At 34.3% G+C, this 20,542-nt stretch overlaps 1 protein-coding gene across 3 annotated transcripts in view; it reads right to left on the bottom strand.

Moving 5' to 3' along the window:
- The window catches only part of LOC124533176 (ceramide synthase 5), a 32,750-nt gene that overhangs the window by 8,164 nt on the left and 4,044 nt on the right, over positions 1-20,542 (bottom strand). The gene's annotated exons all lie outside the window — the stretch shown is intronic.

Genomic DNA, 20,542 nt, shown 5'->3' with positions numbered 1-20,542 from the left:
TATTGCTTATATGATGAGGTGGTACTATCGATACGGCCATATCGACTGCCATTTTCAAAAAAAGTTAGCTGAACTTCTTATAGTTCGCAAGCGTACTGCGAGTTTTCTGTTGCGATTTTTTCACACTTTTTCTATGTTACTTTTCTCTTGAGGGGTTTCATTCGTTAAACTGAAACTGACTGTCATAAAACTTATATTATTTGAGTTATTTTTTTAAATAGTTCTAACATTTTTACCACTTGCATTCACAATACCTGAGTAAAAACGATTGTATAATTTACCAAGTTTTACCAAGTTGTATTCTCTATAATATTGACACATTTTAACGTCATCCCACCTCTGAGACTTGACACTTGGCACGTTTTCCCAGACAAGCTTACTCAATCGTCTACTTTACTGAAATTTAATGTAAGTTAGGTCCTCTTAGATTTTCTCTCTATATTCATAGGCCACGCGCCTTTACCGTCCCATGAATTTCCCATGCCGTACTAATTAGTACAAATGCCTGCTATCGAGTGGGTGCATCGTTTTATCTGATAACAAAACGTTATCAACTCCATTTGAAAACAAATTTTATAGTTATTTACTTTAGAAGACAGATTTTACAGGGCAAATGAAAAACAATGGAGAAATTACAATTGGCTAAAAGACAATTTGGACATAATTGACGTTAAGTACAAGAAAATAGCTCAATGAAATAACGATGTTATTGGTTAAAAGATTCGGAACCAAATAAAAAAAATATGGTGTTCGTTGACAGAAGCGATAATAATATCAAGTCTTAAAGCATCTCATTAGCATAACGATGAAACATATAGTATGTCTATAACTATTACAAACATATGCTAAATTAATAAATGTGCAACTATTTTTATCTACAACTTAGCATGCATTTGTGACAGGAAATTTAAACCACGTTTTATTGAGATTCTTTTTTAATCAATGCAAATAACTACATAGTTCGAAGTACGAAGCAAATAAGTGTATCATATCGGAATGTGATGAAACTACACCGAAATTTATATTAAATTTATATTTAAAAAATGCCTCAAATTAAATTGAAAATATACAAAAGTCCTTAATCTTTGCTTATGGAATTTAAACAATAATGAATAATAAATAATAATAATAACAATAATAATTTACGAGGATACCGAGGTGTATAAATGTACGTATGTTAAAAACTTGTAGAAATATCAGCTGAAGAAGACTAGCCAACTTCTCCTTCAACGTTCCTCAGTTCTCGTTCCTTTCCATAAGGGATTTTCCCTTTTTTCTTGATTGGGACCCAAAATAACTATTTACGCCATAAAGTAATTTCGCAATGGCAACATTGTAAATGTGGCTTGCAATAAAATAATAAACTTAAAAACAAAAAAACTCTTTTATGTGCTTAAAAGAAATAGCCATCGCGAAGTTCATTAGCAACTGAGAGAAACGTAAAGCGTTTGAATTACAGGTGCTTACGAAACTGGGTCGCTTATACTCAAGGTCTGATGTAGACGATAATTGGATACTCAATGGACGCTCATTGTGCTGAAAGACTCCAACTGCTAAAATATACGCCTTTGGATATTTTATTTCAAACTAAATTGACTTACTTAGTAAATCATATTCTATTTACTAACGAACCGCCCCGGCTTCGTACGGGTGCAATACTGATACTAAATATACTAAAGATTTTTTTTATTAACGACATCACATTACAAACTTTCAAAAATTGTCAGTGTTTCTTTGGTATATTGTCCATGTATTATATACAAAGAACTTCCTCTCGATTCACTCTATCTATTAAAAAAAACGCCTCAAAATCCATTGCGTAGTATTAAAGAATTAAGCTTACAAAGGGAGATAGAGAAAGAGAAAGTGACTTTGTTTTATACTATGTAGTGATCTATACGAATATTATACATATATGACTAATTGCTTGTTTCAGTGCGCTAATATTGGAATCTACCAAACCGATTTCAGAAAGTCTTTCTCCGTTAGATAGTGCATTTACTGAAAAAGGTTAAACAATATAACATCAGACATCCACAGATGGAGAATAATGAGCCAAATTTGACAGAAGTGAAACGGTTTGGAGCAATTAGTTAAATATAAAACAACCTTCGCTGATAACTGGTTCTTCATGTGTGGCAATTCAAAGATTGTTATCTTCATAATCTGTCCTGGTTTTATAACGAGACAGATTAAAAATATATCTATAATGTATAAATAGGCAAAGGCCAAACAGTTCGGTACCTTTTCCTCTTCTGCTTATCATGCTTTGCTAGGATATTATCATTAAAATTTTTGGAAAATGATGATACGACAAATGTTCAAACTTGCAAATTCATGGTACAAAATATGTCTCGGGGTTTAATTACGATCATGCTTAGGTTAGTGAGTTTTCATATGCAAAATTTGTGCAATACGTTTTAAGAAAATCTTAACCCTTAGAAGGGCCCCATTGTTTGGCCAATACAGGTTGTTTGTTTCGTCCATAATGCCCAATTGGTCCATAGACTTCATAGGATCCAATATTTATATGTGTACAATATTTATTGGGTTAAAACAATAAGTGGAATAAATAAAAAAAATCTAGAGCCAATAGGCTTTGTGGTCTACTGATTAATTTACATATATTTATGTTTATGTAGTGTTGTGATTCGCTAATAATGATATAACTTATCACCTCACTTATTATAAGTAGGAATAAACGCCGATCTAACGAGCTGAAGGAAGAGAATTTGAACCGACCCGCAGAGTTACCGCACTGCGGTTAAGTACGCGTATCTTTAAATTGTGTATATAAAAGTCGATTTTTACGTCCGTCCGGTTGCTTGCTTGCATCTTATTACAAAATGATAAACAATAATGATACTAGGGATCCACCCCGGCTTCGCACGGGTGCAATGATATGACATCACAGTAGAGACTTCTATAATTATCATGTTTCTTTACGAATTTGTGTTATATATAAAAAAACCTCTCGAATCACTCTATCTCGACGACCTCCATGGTCGAGTGGTGTGTACACCGGTTTTCATGGGTACGCCACTCTGAGGTCCCGGGTTCGATTCCCGGCCGAGTCGATGTGGATTACCATTAGTTTTCTATGTTGTCTTGGGTCTGGGTGTTTGTGGTACCGTCGTTACTTCTGATTTCCATAACACAAGTGCTTCAGCTACTTACATTGGGATCAGAGTAATGTATATGATGTTGTCTCATATTTATTTATTTATTTATTATTATTTATCTATTGAAAAAACCGCATCAAAATCCGTTGCGTAGTTTTAAAGTATTAAGCATGTATAGCGATGTAGGGACGAAAAAAGCAACTTTTTTTTATACTATGTAATGATAATGATGTATTAATTTTGTCACAATAACGCTGTTGGATCTTTATAATTTTCTATGTAATCGTTAAGTGTACTTTAAGAGCGCTGATAGAGTTACTGACTCAAGCATAGACACCATCAAATTGTAACTATTAATAATTCTGTATTCAATTGGTCTTAAAAAAAATCGCGTATAGAAAATCTGCCTATGACAAGATAGGGCATTTCTATTTATATGAAATTGTAATTTCCTCATAATCAAAATAAATATCATACGTATTTTAGGTCTTTAAGAAAAGGAGAGATGAACCGATCCTCACGGTTTCATCTACGTTGAGAGTTACCTCCGGCAGTATTACTTTCTATAATAAATGAGCTTTCAAATGCATAAAGATTTCAGCTTTATATAATGACTAGAAGTCGCCCGCGGTGTCACTAGCGTTTTAGGATATTGGTTGTAACTTGACAGGCAAAAAGGAGTTTATGTCCTTTGTAGTAGTTTAAGTTTGCGTCGAACCAAATATCATCAAATTCGGTTCAGCGGTTTGGTCGTGAAAGAGCAACAGACGGACAAGAGTTACTTTCACATTTATAATATTAATATAGATATACATTAATTCTGTACGACTGTTCGAAGTCCGACGAAATTATTAGTTCCTTTCCTTAACTTAACAATTTTCAGCACAAAAAGTGTCTAAAAGATTTCGTAAAATGCTAATCATTACTTTGTGGTATCCGTAAGTGTTATGAGGGTAAGTAAGCAATTTACAACCCGGCGCTTGTTAAAACATATCAAATTTAGTTTGACAATTAGATAAGTATAGTACGACACAACTTAGATGTAGCATCGGCAAATTCAATAAAACCGCTTACTGTCGATTCACACAACCAATAGAGACAGATAGATCCCTATCGCGCCATTCGACGCTATTCGTCGCTATAGATCAGTTCAACCCGAGAAAGCAAGTGCATGTACATACGTGTCAAATTGACGAATATATCAGGTCATATGATATTACAAGTTATTACGTTTGTATACAGATCATATTCACATAAGAAATAAATATTAGTAATTTGGGACGTATTTAATTCGGATGTGATCGGTTTTACGAATGCCGATCCTGCAACTAAGTTGTGTCGTACTAAACATAATGTCCTTATCAAACTGACATTTATGACCACAGATTAAGACTTTTATATTTCACTTGAAATTATAGGATTTCCCTAAGACTTACAAATACTGACCGACTTTAATGTACTTTATCTTAATGCACGCGGATAACATGATTTATTTTATGGGATAAATAAAATCTAAAACTGATGATTAAATAAATTCTGTATTAATAATGGTCTCTCTCAATATATAATTATATTTCTCCTAGAACCTATAGTAACAGCCTGTAAATTTCCTACTGGGATAAGGCCTCCTCTTCCATTAAGGAGAGGGTTTGGAAATTATTCCACAACGCTGTTCCAATGCGGGTTGGTGGAATGCACATGAGGCAGAATTTCGATGAAATTAGACAATGCGGGTTTCCTCACGATGTATTCCGTCACCACCGAGTACGAGATGAATTATAAACACAAATTAAGCACATATATATAGTGGTGCTTCCCTGTGAACCCGCGATCATGGGTTAAGATGCACGCGTTCTAACCACTGGGCCATCTCAGCTCAAACTATAATTGTTCATAATTATAATTTCAAAATGAAAATAATTAACAGGCTTACCTTACTTGAGGTTACAAGTCTATAAATAAATTGTCAATTTACCGCTATCGAATCTAAAACGATTGTTGCCGTTCAATAATGTTTAACTAACAAAATGTTATACTCTATTCTGACCATCGGAGAAGAAAAGCCAAATAAACAACATTTCGCAGCAAATTGTCCAGTCACTGCTATCGGAATTTTGGAAGTAAAATTAAATTGGAAATAAGTAGTTAAGTCTAATAATAGTACATAGCTTTCTATATTTAAATGTTGAAAAAGAATAACTACTGAGTGTCTTGCCGGTTCTTCTTGGTAGAATACGCATTCAGAACCGGTGGTAGATTCACTATAATTTTGATTTTGAATAAAGAACTGTAAGTAGTCTAAAATATAGCTGAGTTATTAACAACTCGCATAAAATACCAAAATCTAATTGCTCATATTTTTTCGTCCTTCCATTAGTATAAAATAATTGTAAAACAGAAGTGTCTTTAGTTACTTCATGTTACATCAGTTATATGCCAGAGAAAGTCCCGTCAAAATCGATCCAGCCGGATCAAAGACAGACGGAAAAAATTTGTACAAATTTTTCTTTTTGGTAGATACCTGTATACTTACAAACACACACACATACACATATGTTAAGTAAAAAGCTGTTATTTTAATACTAAAATCAGACTTTACTTGGTGGTAGGGCTTTGTGCAAGCCCGTCTGGGTAGGTACCACCCACTCATCAGTTATTCTACCGCCAAATAACAGTACTCAGTATTGTTGTGTTCCGGTCTGAAGGGTGAGTGAGCCAGTGTAACTACAGGCACAAGGGACATAACATCTTAGTTCCCAAGGTTGGTGGCACATTGACGATGTAAGGAATAGTTAATATCTCTTCCAGCGTCATTGTCTATGGGCGATGGTGACCACTTACCATCAGGTGGCCCATATGCTCGTCCGCCAACCAATACCATAAAAAAAAAATTAAAAAAGACCATCCTTTACTTGGTGGTAGGGCTTTGTGCAAGCCCATCTGGTGGCACATTGACGATGTAAGGAATAATTAATATCTCTTCCAGCGTCATTGTCTATGGGCGATGGTGACCACTTACCATCAGGTGGCCCATATGCTCGTCCGCCAGCCTATACCATAAAAAAATCCAATTTGATTATAAGCATAGTTATATTATTAAATAAATAGTAAAATAAGTGATAACAAAACAATATAAGGCGTATGATATTTACTACTATCGGAATCATTGCAGGCTGGGATGCAAATGGCTAAGTATGAGCCGTTAATCACCATGCATTAGTTAACTTTTCCTGTTTGACATATATCGATACAATGTTGCTCGCCAATCTCCATAGCACATTTATTATTAACATGCTAATTGTTTCAAGTGTATCTATTACCTACTAGAATAATTAGTCTTTACGATTGCCGAGGAAGTGACATAAAATTGTTTTTTTCAGCGAGCCTAGGAATTAGATAAGTCATATAGCGATTGTCGCTTAAGTTTTCAGAAGATATTGACGTATGTAATTAAATTTAAATGACAACGAATGAATGAATGAAATAGAATCGAAATTTTCACCTCTTGGACCTGCATCAGTTTAGTCTTGATTTAATTTTTGGTAGCTGATGAACAGCATTTGAGACGCATTAGGAAAATCGTTGTTAATTTTCAAAATGATATTTATTTTTTATTGTATTGGTATGTGAACTGATTGATTAAGGGGCCCATTGATAGTTTATGTTTAAAACTGCTTAAAGATATCTTAACCGTTCCTTACAACACCAAGACGCTACGAAATCTAGGAACTGATGTTATGTCCCTCGTGCCTGTACCTCGTGACCCAAAGCCCTAAAACCAAGTGTCTACTTTATGGTTCTACTCATCGTCCCATGTCCTATTTTTTAAAGTTTTCTTTCTGTCAAAAGATTTTTAAACTGATTTTTTTTTAACTAGACTTTCGCATTCGTGTAAATAACTTAGACTTTCAATCGTCACGCCACGTTCAGTAACGTATTTTTTGTTAAATATTTTAACGTTAAACTCTATAACGAAACGAAAATGTTATAGTACGACACAACTTAGATGTAGCATCGGTAAAATTCGTAATACCGATCACATCCGAATTAAATACGCTATCCCAAATTATCAATATTTATTTCTTATGTGAATATGATCTTTACACAAACGTAATAACTTGTAATATCATGTGACCTAATATATTCGTCAATTTGACACGTCGATTTACATGCACTTGCTTTCTCGGGTCGAACTGACGCGAGAATCTATAGCGACGAATAGCGACGAATGGAGCGATAGGGAGCTATTTCTATATAAATCGGCAGTAATCGGTTTTATTTAATTTGTCGATGCTACATCTAAGTTGTGTCGTACTATAGGTATCAGCAGAAGAGAGAGAATCCAGCATAATCATCAAACAATTTGTAATAACAATAATTTTTACGTGACGTGTCAAAGCTGAATCACGCTATCAATATTTTCCGTGAAAATTACTAGATATACCACTTCTATTAAGTAGCATCAGTAGCGTTATCAACTATCTGTTGATGCTACTCCGACATCTTTCGATATGTCTTTTGATCAGCTTCATTAGCTATGGCTAAATTCAAGCCAAGATGTTGGATGCCAATAATAATAATAATAGCCTTTTATTATCTCTTAAAGGTTACAATAAATTTGGACTTAAAAAACGAATACTAACTCTTAACTAAATAAAGGATTTAAACTAATATCTGTTTCTTGATTAATTGTAGAGCCAATATGAAGCCTTAAATATGTTCATGTTTGTATTTTAAAGGGTTAATAATTCTTATACAAATAAATATACAATACTCTTATAAAAAAAAACAATAAGACGAATTATAATGTTATGTTAAGTTAAGGAACCTTAAAGAATGTTTTATAATCATTTAAGATCGTTTAAACTAATCCTGTCTTGTGATTATTTAAAGATTTACAGCTATATTGATGTTCGGAATTACTTTCGAAGGGACATACTAAGTAAGGCAAATACTTTTTTTCCAATAAAACGAAGGCTTCACAAATGATCGTTATATATTTATAATCATTATAATCTGTATATGATTTTGGACACAATGTTTTATACCGATGCAATTTAGCTCATATCTTTAACTCCATAATGACAAATCCTCGTCAAAGTCATCTAAGATATCATATCATTTCAGACTTTAATTACACTGGATCACTCACCTCTCCAACCGGAACAACGTAAAGATATTTGCCTAACGATTATAACGCGATGTTTATAATTATATCATTCAAAGAGATCTTAAATTAACACATCGCAATTGTACCAAGGCCGACCTAGATTAAACAGTGTGATCATACGCAGATTATGCATTATCTACCTTAGATACATACCTATATGTTCATAACATATTTAATATTTAAATAAGACATCTGTTAAGCCTGTAAGCTTCACGGTTAGGGATCAATATTTCAAATTATCATATTTATTATTGATATGGGTAGTAAGTTTTGCATAATTATGATTTCTTGAGTCGTCTTGTCAATCTATGGCAGCGCTGTTTTTATAAATGTATGTTTTAGTGAAAAATTATCAAAACATATAATAAAACTGGAGTGTCTGTTTGTAATGTTTAAATAACCCCTTTATACTAAATGAATATGTTTTATATATTGTCTGTTTGTTACAGGTAATCTCTGGAACGTCTGGACCGATTTTGACAGGATCTTCACTGGTAGATAGCTGATATTTTAAGGAGTGACTTAGACTACAACATTAACATTTTTGTTAAACACAGTTAGTTGAAAATATGAACGTGGCCGACTGAGAATAAGAGCTTATGAATTCTGTTAAAAACTTAGGCGAAATGGTAAATTGGTCACCTCATGGTACGTAGCCACCACTTTTAACAGACGTATTTATTGTAAGATGCATAAAAGATTTCTCATATCAACAACGCAACGACAACCCTGAGATCTAAGAAGTTATGTCCTTTGTCGCATTTATAGATCACACCCTTCAAACTGGAACACAACAATAGTAGAAATAACCAGACGAGCTACACTTACCACCAAATAAAAAGCTCGTACCTAGAACAGAATGAAGACATTCTGCATTCCCTTTCAGCAGAATTGCTGACTAAAAATGACCGAGCGATCGATTGATGTTGTGTTTGCGTACATTATTGTTAACTATATTTCCTAATCATACTTATGCGTGCTCCATCCATGCTTATGTGTGTCACGAACACCATTAGGATATTTTCATTCAATACCATAGACAAAGGTTCTAGGATTAGTAAATTTGGAATTGGAATAACGAAAAAAAATAAAATAAGAACGACTTATAAATATATATTTTAAATATATATCCTGCCAAACATGATCGCAAATATTTAAGTAAACTATTAAAATTTTTACTTGATTTTTTTTAAATAAATTTATAATTTATAAAAACTGCGTCGAATGCTGCGGGTAATATTTAATTCAGTTCATTCATATCAAATGCGGCGAATACTTTTCAAACTAATTCTACGATTCGTTCAAAAAAATATTTTCGATGAAATATTTAAATATTTTTTTTTATAAGTACCTTCGCCTGGTTTGATACGTGATAATAATTACAACTCTCAATTAAAAGACATACAATTCGAATTTATAATTTATTCGATATAAAAACTTTTTTCTCGCCAAGACATTAAATATCTATGACTATCTCGATCTTGAGCAACCCGGAAACAAACTTCAGAATCTTTCGTTAGATTCAAAAGCATGAACAGTTTCAAATCCTGAATGGATTTTTTATCTTCTGGGCTCTCGGGGGATTAATTAATTATCCGAATTCCAATCAAAATTGACCCCTGATACTTTCAAAGAATTAATTATTCCCTGCTGATCTGTCTCACTTTCGTTATGGTAACATGCGAAAGCGATCCCGTGGCGGTGGTCTTCAGCAGGCTGAAGAGACTTCAAACAAAACACATGTAAAACAAATAAATATGCACTAAAAATTTATAAAATAATTGCGTATTCAACATATTTTTGAGTCCTCCTAAGTAAAATGAAATGAAAAATATTAGACTTCTTAAAAGTCGATTTATGATTATATAACGTAGTTATAGTTATTGTTATGTTTGGATGCCGATATAACTTCAGAAAATATGTAAAACGCGGTACATGTGCCTATAAAATTTAAGGGTTCCCCTCGATTTCTCCAGGATCCCACCATCAGACGTCATATCATCATCTCATCATCTCATCATGGTACCATTCTAGGTGTACCTCCTTTCTAACTAAAAGAATCATCAAAATCGGTTCATAAATGGCGAAGTAATCGGCGCACAAACATAAAAATTGGTCGAATTGAGAACACTCCTTTTTTGAAGTCGGTCAAAAACCTTATCATAATTTATATATCTCAAGTACTGTAACTTAATGCTTTATCTCTGATAGACGAAAAGATTCAATGACCATATATGCAGTCATACATAGCATCAGGATTGAAGCTTACGATAAAAATGAATCATTAGTACACTTATCTAAAGTGTGCTTGTAATACCGGGATGAGTAATCCAGTTCACTGTAGCATTATGGAAGCTATTTCGCCTACGAAAACAGTTTATAGTGCAAGAAAATAGACCTTTAAATTAAACGTTGAGATAAGTTTTGGAATGTTTCATTTATAAAGTATTACTTGGTGGGCTTTGTGCGAGCCCGTCTGGGTAGGTACCACCCACTCATCATATATTCAGTGGCGGCGCAAGATCGAATCTTAATGTGGGCAAGATACAGTTTGCGAGGCCCATGTTTTTTTTTTCAGTACTGTGATCCCAATGTTATGTTGTACGCGAGGCCCTTTGAACCGCGAGGCCGTGGGCTATGGCCCACACAAACGCCAAACAACAGTACTTGGTATTGTTGTGTTCCGGTTTTAAGGGTGAGTGAGCCAGTGTAACTACAAGCACGAGGGACATAACATTTTAGTTACAAAGGTTAGTGGCGAATTGGCGATGAAAGGAATGGTTATATTTTCTTACAGCGCCATTGTCTCTGGGCGGTGGTGATCACTTACCATCAGGTGGCCCATATGCTAGTCCGCCAACAAAAATAGCATAAAAAACGTATATTTTTTTATGGTATATGTGGCAAACGAGCAGGATTTTCACCTGATTGAAAGTGACTACCCCCTCCCATGGACATCTGCAACACCGGGCTGGGGTGGTACATCTATAATGCTGTTGTCTATCGTGGTAAAAATGTAAGCCTATGTAACATATCGACAATAAGATCATTAATTATTTCGATAGAGATTTTTTTCTTATTAATATGCAATCAAAAGAGAAAATCGATCATGTCAGTTACCGGCATTTTAGTAATGCCACGACAGCTTGTAGGGCAATATATTAATCATCACCCGTCGAAAGTTGTAAGAAATATAATCAAAGTTTCGTTTACAAATGTATAAACAATCAGTGCAAGAAAAGTCATAGGTACAGTTAGGGTAAGAAAAGGTTCTATACCATAAGATCAATTTTCGTGTGCTCAGTATGAGCGATGTTCTTTACCGATAGACAATGATATTATGAATATTTCATCGCAATTATTTGATAAATCCAAAAGGTACTAAAAGTTTAACACTTGATAAAGGAATGAATTTATAAACTGACGAAGGTTTTCTTACTCTGACTGTACATACGTATGAGGTATCAAATTGTCCTTGATCAAAGTTGTTGAACTTTACATAGTTCCACAACAATTTCCCTTTAATATTTTTGGTAACAAAAAAATTAACAGTGATAGGGCCGCTAGCTATACTTAGTAGAACTATTCTGTAAAATCACATGACATCAAAACTATGCTTAAAATAGAATCCTCGCCTATCAATCATGTAATGTCAGATATTGACTGACCCTGACTGACCGTGACTGACCTGTGAGTACACGAACACTAACATTACGAAATAAACTTGTGTTTCTAATTTTAGCTTACTAGTCTCGTTTTAGCTGTGCGAAGATAATCAATCAGCATAAACGATTTTGTATAAAAAGTATTGCACCAGTTTCTTTTACAAATTGTTTTTCCATAGATCTATTATGCACGATTTTACCCTATATATAGCTCTTCAACAAACTTACCCATTCCACTTGCCTATTAAAGTTTCCAAACATCCTTTCTTAATGAACGTCTGCTAAAGTCACTTAACTTAATTTCAAGTAAATATGTCCTAGTTTCGGTCCCGGAAAAGTAGATCGCGGATAAGTCTGTCTGACTGTCTGTTTGTTACGCTATAACGGCTAAACCTAAAAGCTTGGTTGGTGCACAGTCAGATATTTTCGTACCTAAAACCTACGCCCGAACAGCCTTATCAATTTAATGTTAATCGTTATATATTTGCTTTAGATATAATATAAAAAAAAATATTTACTGTACAAAATATTTATGATACTACTACAAATCATGACAATAATATTAGCAGAATGTTGCACCGCAATTCCGATCCTCTGGGAAGAATAAATCATCCATCCTGTCACCAGTGGAGTTAATGAGGCGAAGAAATAATATTAAGATCATTATTATTTTTGTTGTTGTGTTTGCCAGGCAAGCACTTCTTAATATTCATGTGCTTAATTTGTGTTTATAGTTCATCTCGCTCGGCGAAGGAAAACATCGTGAGAAACCTGCATGTGTCTAATTTCATAGAATTTCTGCCACTTGTGAAATCTACCAACCCGCATTGGAACAGCGTGGTGGAATGGGTTCCAAAAATCATCATCAAAGGGAGAGGAGGCCTTAGGCCAGGGGGGATATATACAGGCTGTTGTTGTTATGTTTCGGTTTGAAGGGTTTTTTCAGATTTGTTATACAAAGACGGTACATAATATATATATAACCATGTGGCCTATATACAGGTGTTCCAGATATTATAAAAACCGGTCAAGTACGACCCGGATTCGCTTTGAGGAGGTGATTATTATGCTGATACGCATTATGTCTCCGCCGAGTATCCAAAGACTTATGTTTTTAATTTAGTTTTTCCTGTAAATTAATGAGGTCGCTTCTCCGTAGTCATAGATATAAAAAAAAGATTAGAAAAAATCGCGAGATTTTTTTATTTCTGCCTCAAAATAAATCTATAAATGAGATCTTTACTTGGTGGCAGGGCTTTGTGCAAGTCCGTCTGGGTAGGTTAAACAACCGCCAAACAACAGTACTCAGTATTTTAGTGTTCCGGTTTGAAGGATGAATGAGCCAGCGTAACTACAGGCACGAGGGACATAACATCTTAGTTCCCAAGGTTAGTGGCGCATTGATTATTTAAGAAATAGTTAATATTTCTTTCAGCGTCATTGTCTATTGGTAATGGTGACCACTTACCATCTGGTAGCCCATATGCTCGTCCGCCAACCTATACAATAAAAAAAGAAGATCTTGTATCATTGCACTCTATTTACGTCGACAATTAGGTAATATTAATACACTCTACATGAATATCATTCTTTTTTCGTTCATTATCTTCAGATAACAGGCAATGATATTTAACTTCTGCAACGAAAAATCAATAATTACTACAAAAACTTCTAAATAAAAACAGTAACTCTCAAATAGAATTGAAAAAACTTATTAAAATCTTTTTAAACTCAAGTGAATGATCGAGGCGACAGCAAATAGACCAATGAATGCTAGCCCACATACTTTTTGTAAGTAACTCCAATTATCTTATAGTAGATATGTGTGCTCTACAATTGCCACAATCATATCCAATAGCTTTAATGGTGTCTTCATGAAAACAATTGACTTTTAAACTCATTACCTTTCATTGAATTCCTATGGCGTCAATGTATGGACGACGATTCTATTGAGGTTTTCATATCTGTGACGTCATTACTAAAATATTTCGAGATGTAAAAAAATCGAGATGGCCAGTGGAGTCAGAGTTGAACATTAGCCGTCGTAGGCTTTTTTGTGATATCAATATGGTCTTAGTGTCAGCTAAACGGGAATGGGATGGAAACATCGATGGTGTGGTATCGGCACTTCCTCAGCTCCATTTCCCGGGGTTGTCGAAGTGCCGATTCAAAAATGGAACGTAATATAGGGGCTGTCTATGCATGACATTTATAGAAAACCCTGTAGAGGTTGGTAACCGGTATAACCTCGTGCTGCTGTATGCATTAGCGAGAAATGCGGTTGGTGGAAAGGGGATTCAAGCCACAAGTGGAGCACAGCATGGGAACAGCCATGAGTACGGGAACATTTCAATACAACCAACACGTTCCCACAACATCTCCGATCTCTGCCGGAGACGTCCATTACTGTGGTATTACTGGCTATAAATTCCACATAGCCCGGTTTAACATTGGTATTTTCTGACATACTATCAAAACCAAATACAGTGTACATCTCTTACCTATATTATAAAGGCGAAAGTTTGAATGTGTGGTTGTTACTCCTTCCCGCAAAAAATACTAAATGGATTACAAAATATTGCACAATAATATAGCTTATAATATGAAATAATATTATAAAAATAATACTTGACTATCAACCCCTAAAACGCGTGCAAAGCCATAGGCGAAAGCTAGTCAACATTTTCCAAGATTTACTCTACACAGTGTAGTTGAAGGAACAAGTGTTATTACATCTTAAAACCCATGTTGCGTTGATGGTTATTTTATTTCGTAGAATGAGTCTTAACTTCAGGGTGCCAATTTACTTGTTTTTTTTTTCCTAATAATCTGTTATAAATGGACAATGATATGTCAGTTTAGTACCTTTCTGTTCTGTCAATCATTGTTTTTATTTGGAAACTCTTGAGGAGTTATATTGTTGTCATTAAAAACTTTTTGGTACCAGAACCTCATTTGATTTCGTTCTGTTAGCGTTTGAATCGGTTAATAGAAGTTAATAGCCTCCATTAATTGGTTGAATATCGACGAATAGAGGCACATTAGTATAAAAAGTTGTAAACACTACGTGTAAATTAAATTTTGAAATCAAACGTTGGAAATAAAATTCCTCTAGGTACGTTATAGTACGCTCCATAATTTGATTAGGGCACGATTGCAAATGGTTCTAAATGAACTAATTTGAAAGGACTCAAAAACTACATATTAAAAAGTGATCGGAATATTCCAATAACTGTCTAATGTAGTTTAGCACTAGTGTAGATATAATAACAAAACAATTTCATACTTCAGACATTGTAAATGATACCTGAACTAAGGTGATATGACTTAAGAACACGCTATCCTTCTTTTATCCCAGACTTTTTTTTAGAGACGTACGGCATTATTACGACATATTGGAAGAACATTTCTATATCTTTCTACACGTCACCCAGTCTATATATATATACTATAAATAACAGAGATATAGCAAAACAAAGAAATAGTAAAGTGATAATTTGTTTTTTAGTATGTCATTTACGTAAAGATAATAAACAGCCAAAAATAAGCAAAGTAATCATGATTCTGTCAAGATTTTTTTATTGCAGTTTGATACTGGCAATATTAAAAACAAACTGTTGTCTTTGTATTAAAAAAAATTATAAGATAACATCAGCTAAATGGTTTATTGTACATGGATGAAAAATCTCAAGAGAATGATAATCCAAATTTGAATTTATGACTGGCAGTTAGGTTCTTGTGCCATTTGGTGGGGTCGCGGTTGCATGCCCTGGGCGATCCCGTTACCTCACCACTCGGTGGCATGGTGGAAACCCGAGGATAGTTTTAGTGGGTAGGACAGGGCCTACAGCCCTGGCACGGGGCCCTTATGGCCCCGGTTGAGTCCCACATACCCGTCCCGGTCCCCCGGCCGGGCGGGAGGCGTAAATGCCTTTCCTCGTAAAATAAAAAAAAAAAAGTTCTTGTGCCATCTCTTTTTCCAACTTAGCATAGACAAATTTAGAGCATAAAACCTTTTGATTCTGTTGAAAAATATAATTAATAACATCATATTATTTATTAATTATTCCTCCTCATTGTTATTTAATTAGTAACATACAGCCTTCAATATTAAAAACGAATTATTAAAAACTAATTGTACCAATTAATACAACCTCCATGGTAATAAAAACACATCAGCGAACAAAGATGTGAATATTATCACAATGTTGAAATTGAAAACAAGGACGCGCGCTGAAAACAATTAACCAAATTACAGTTGAAAAAAAGAAACAAAAGGCTTACATACGATATTTCATTAACATAAGAATAAATAAGTTAATTTATTTAACAAATATTTTAAAATTTTAAGTCACACGAATGACAAATATTTAAGTCCAAATCGTCTGTCTAAGGTGATTTGGAAATTCAACAGTCATTCAAAATAATTGTTGTTGCAGCTGTCTACTAAAACACAACATCTTATAAAACAAAGTCAAAACCCCCTTTTTTCTAGCTGGAAAAACGCGTTACGCGCTTCCCTCGTGTGAAGGAAAGTGGGAAGGGGAGTTGTGGGATTCCCCGGTTCCCTGGAAGCCGAGTGCACCTAGGATCACCGGGTTTACCTACTAAAAAAACCAGACGGTACCCTCTCCGTCTTTCGGCGGGCGCCACGGGATTACGAATGCTACCGTGACGCCCTGATGATCGGCCCGCCCATGCGGGCCTCCAACACCTAGGGGGAATTCCCGGGGTAAGTCAAAACCCCCTCCAACAACTATGAAAAACAAAAACATTCATTCTCGCTGAAAGAGTTTTATGCAACGCTTTCTGTATAGATACCATCCACTTGTCAGATGTTCTTTTGCAACGATATATATTGTTGTGTTCAAGGATGAGTAAGCCAGTGTAACTACTATAAAATAAGGGACATCATCTTAGTTACTAACGATGGTAGTGCATTCATGAAAAATCATGTCGGTTGGGGGGTTTTTATATGTACTCTCATATATTATGCATTTTGTGTGCCGCGTAAACCAATCGAGTATCACGACATAAACGATTTATATAGCTGGTGCCTAATTATATAGTAATTATGAATATGAAAGTCCTTTTTTATAGATACACTAGTAAATGTCTACCATCATCATCATTACATAGTATAAAACAAAGTCGATTACCGCTGTCTGTCCCTATTTAAGCTTAGATCTTACAAATAACGCAACGGATTTTGATGCTGTTTCTTTATTAGATAGAGAAAGGTTTGTGTACAGTCGGGGTGAGAAAAGATTCGTCACCTCAAAATCTATATTCGTTTGCTCTGTATGAGCGGTAATCTGCTTTACCGATCGAGAATGACATATTGCGTCGCAATGATTTGATGTTTAGATTCAAAAGGTACTAAGACTTTAAAACTTGATAAAGGAATTAATTTTAAAACTGACGAAGGTTTTCTTATTCTCACTATACATAATACATGGACAATATAGTAAAGAAAGAAGAAGAATTCTATACTATGTTTAGTATCAGCATAGCACCCGTTCGCTGCAGGGTCGGGTCGCTAGTATTCGTAAAGTTAAATTCATTACTTATGTGTTAATAATCTCCACAGTATTACTGAGATTTACAACATCAGTATCAAAGGGGCTCTGTTACATCTATGACCACTTATAGCTTTGACGATATAGGAAATGTCAAACGTTCCTTTCATCGCCAATGCGCCACTAACCTTGGGAGCTAAGATGTTAGGTCCCTTGTGCTCGTAGTTTGGCTCACTTATACTTTAAACTGGAACACAACAATACTAAGTATTGTTGTTTGTTGTTAGAATATATGAGGATTTGGTGATAAATACTCAATGATGGTGGTGGTGCTTGCACAAAGTCCTACCATAGACCAATATAAGTTATCAGTAAATATTATAAAACAGTCAAGAAAAGTCCCGTGGCCGCGTCTGTCTGTCTGTATTTTCGCGAAACACTTCAAAACTACTGAACGGATTTTCATGCGGTTTTCGCCAATAGACAGAGAAATTCATAAGGAAGGTTTAGGTATATATTTTTTTAGGTTTTTGTGTAAGTAAGTTGAAATAGAACGACAATTGAGACAACATCACATACATTACTCTGATTCCAATGTAAGTAGCTAAAGCATTTATGTTATGGAAAACCAGAAGTAACGACGGTACCACACCCAGACCCAAGACAACATAGAAAACTAATGATAATCTACATTGACTCGGCCGGGAATCGAACCCGGGACCTCGGAGTGGCGTACCCATGAAAACCGGTGTACACACCACTCGACCACGGAGGTCGTCAAATTTGTTAAAAATGTCGGAAAAAATATACAATATAATATAAATAAAAGTTAAAAATATTTAACAAAGAAGTTTACGTACACCCGTGCGAAGCCGGGACGGGCTGCTAGTAATTATCACAAAATAACCTCTATTTCAAACATCGTGAAAACTATTTCAAAATTGGAACACCTAAAATCTTTATTGTTTCTCAAACTTGTAAACAAGGGGGTTACTGAGATATAGAGATTTATAATCTGTGACGTCATTCATTTAATAAAATTTAATAGCTATACTAGTAACAAACCCACAAAGTTACGACGTAGTATCTATTAGTGAGTTTAATAAAAATCACATATATTTTAATGAAGCACATATTAATGGTCGGTAGGGGAACAGATTGAATTCGAAAAGAGTATTTAATATATGTACATATGGCTTACACTTAATCTGTAGGCGTGTGATTGTGTTTCTGTGTGCGCGCACGCATATATATTGAAATATTTTTATTCTTTTTATAAATAACAACTTGTGTATTAACTAGCGACCCGCCCCGGGTTTGCACGTGTGCAATGCTAATACTAAATATAGTACAGATTTTTTTCTTGTTTCTAATATAGTAATATATTGTCCATGTACTATACTATACAAAAAGCTTCCTCTCGAATCACTCTATCCATTAAAAAAAACGCATCAAAATTCGTTACCTAATTTTAAATATATCAGCATACATAGGGACAGACGCCGGTAGGCGACTTTGTTTTATACTATGTAGTGATAATTATATAGTAAAGCACAATATATTTTTAATGTTTGTTAACTGGCAATTTTTTAAAGGTATAGTGTAAAAAAACGTGTTGTATGTTCCAATTCTTTCTTTTTAGGGGTATTATTGTAGTATTCAGTATAAAAGAATAATTAAACTCGAATCACAATCCAGCCAACTCGAGTAAAAAACATGATATCGATCAGTTATCGATATAAATACTCATTAATATATCGGATGTTTATTTTTATCATAATCAGTCTGGCATTTTTGATGCGTCTTCATTGAAGGAAAATTGATAATTTCAATTATCTATCTATGTATATCAATCAATTATTCTGTAAATACATTTCAACATGTTACATAATGTTACAAAATACTGAATAAAAACTATATCAAATTTAGTATTTTATTTTAACTGCGCAAGTCTCCGTTGGTTGTCTTTCTGTCAATTATTGTAATCAGTATATATTATGAGTTTAAAAACGTTTATTTATTAGCTAAAGTTGAAAATATTACTAAATTTATTCAAAAATCCATACATAAAAATGCATTATTTTAAAAGTTTATCATGATTATTATGAAGTCACTTGCTTTATAACCTTGCTTACTATATGTACTACAGATTAAAATACAGGCAAATGACGTCACCGAGTTCATTACATCGCCATATTGTATAAGTAGCGTTTTCGCGCGCTAGTTAAATATTGAATTTATAATATGATATTTTTCGGCAATGTACTAGAAATAAAAAAATCAACTTTTACTGGGTTCCTTATCCTCTACTTTATAATATAAAATGGATTTTAAAAACCAGTCCAATAGCCTAATGGATATCAAGTAGTATGAATCATTCTTAAAACATAACATCTTATAACCAACCTCTTAAACGCAAGTAACGTCGCGCAGCAACTAGTACATGCTAGATAAACATAGAGTTGAATTCAGCATTCCTTGATTTTCATACGACATAATAAAGCATTGTTTTAACGTCGATAAATATCATTTTATATCTCCGCAAGTAAGTAAATAATAAATAAATATCGGACAACATGACATACATTACTCTGATCCCAATGTAAGTAGCTAAAGCACTTGTGTTGTGGAAAATCAGAAGTAACGATACCACAATCACCCAGACCCTAGACAACATAGAAAACTAATTAATTTTCTACATCGATTTGGTTGGATTCCTCGGAATGGCGTACCCACGAAAACAGGTGTACTCTACTTGACCACGGTTTTTTTTTCGAACTGTGTAATACTCTTGGCCCTACTGGCCTTTACAGCGTCACCGGGCGGGGGCGACCACGGAGGTCGTCGATAGTAGATAATGCTTACAATCCCGTGGAATCCCTAGGAATGGTTATAAAATTGAGGGTGTCAGCATGTTATTCTAAAGAGGCTCTTTCTCAAATCAAACCAAATCCCGTATGACCACTTGACATTTCTCTATATCGTTTAGATTCAAAGAAATAGACCCTGACATTCTATCATGATAAGCATTTTGATATTTAAATGTAAGATATGATAATGCATACA

This window comes from Vanessa cardui, chromosome 10 (assembly GCF_905220365.1).
Source record: "Vanessa cardui chromosome 10, ilVanCard2.1, whole genome shotgun sequence".
In the NCBI taxonomy this organism is placed as follows: Eukaryota; Metazoa; Arthropoda; class Insecta; order Lepidoptera; family Nymphalidae; genus Vanessa; species Vanessa cardui.
Note: the sequence above shows the minus strand (reverse complement) of the source record. Positions and strands in the feature narration are given on the sequence as shown.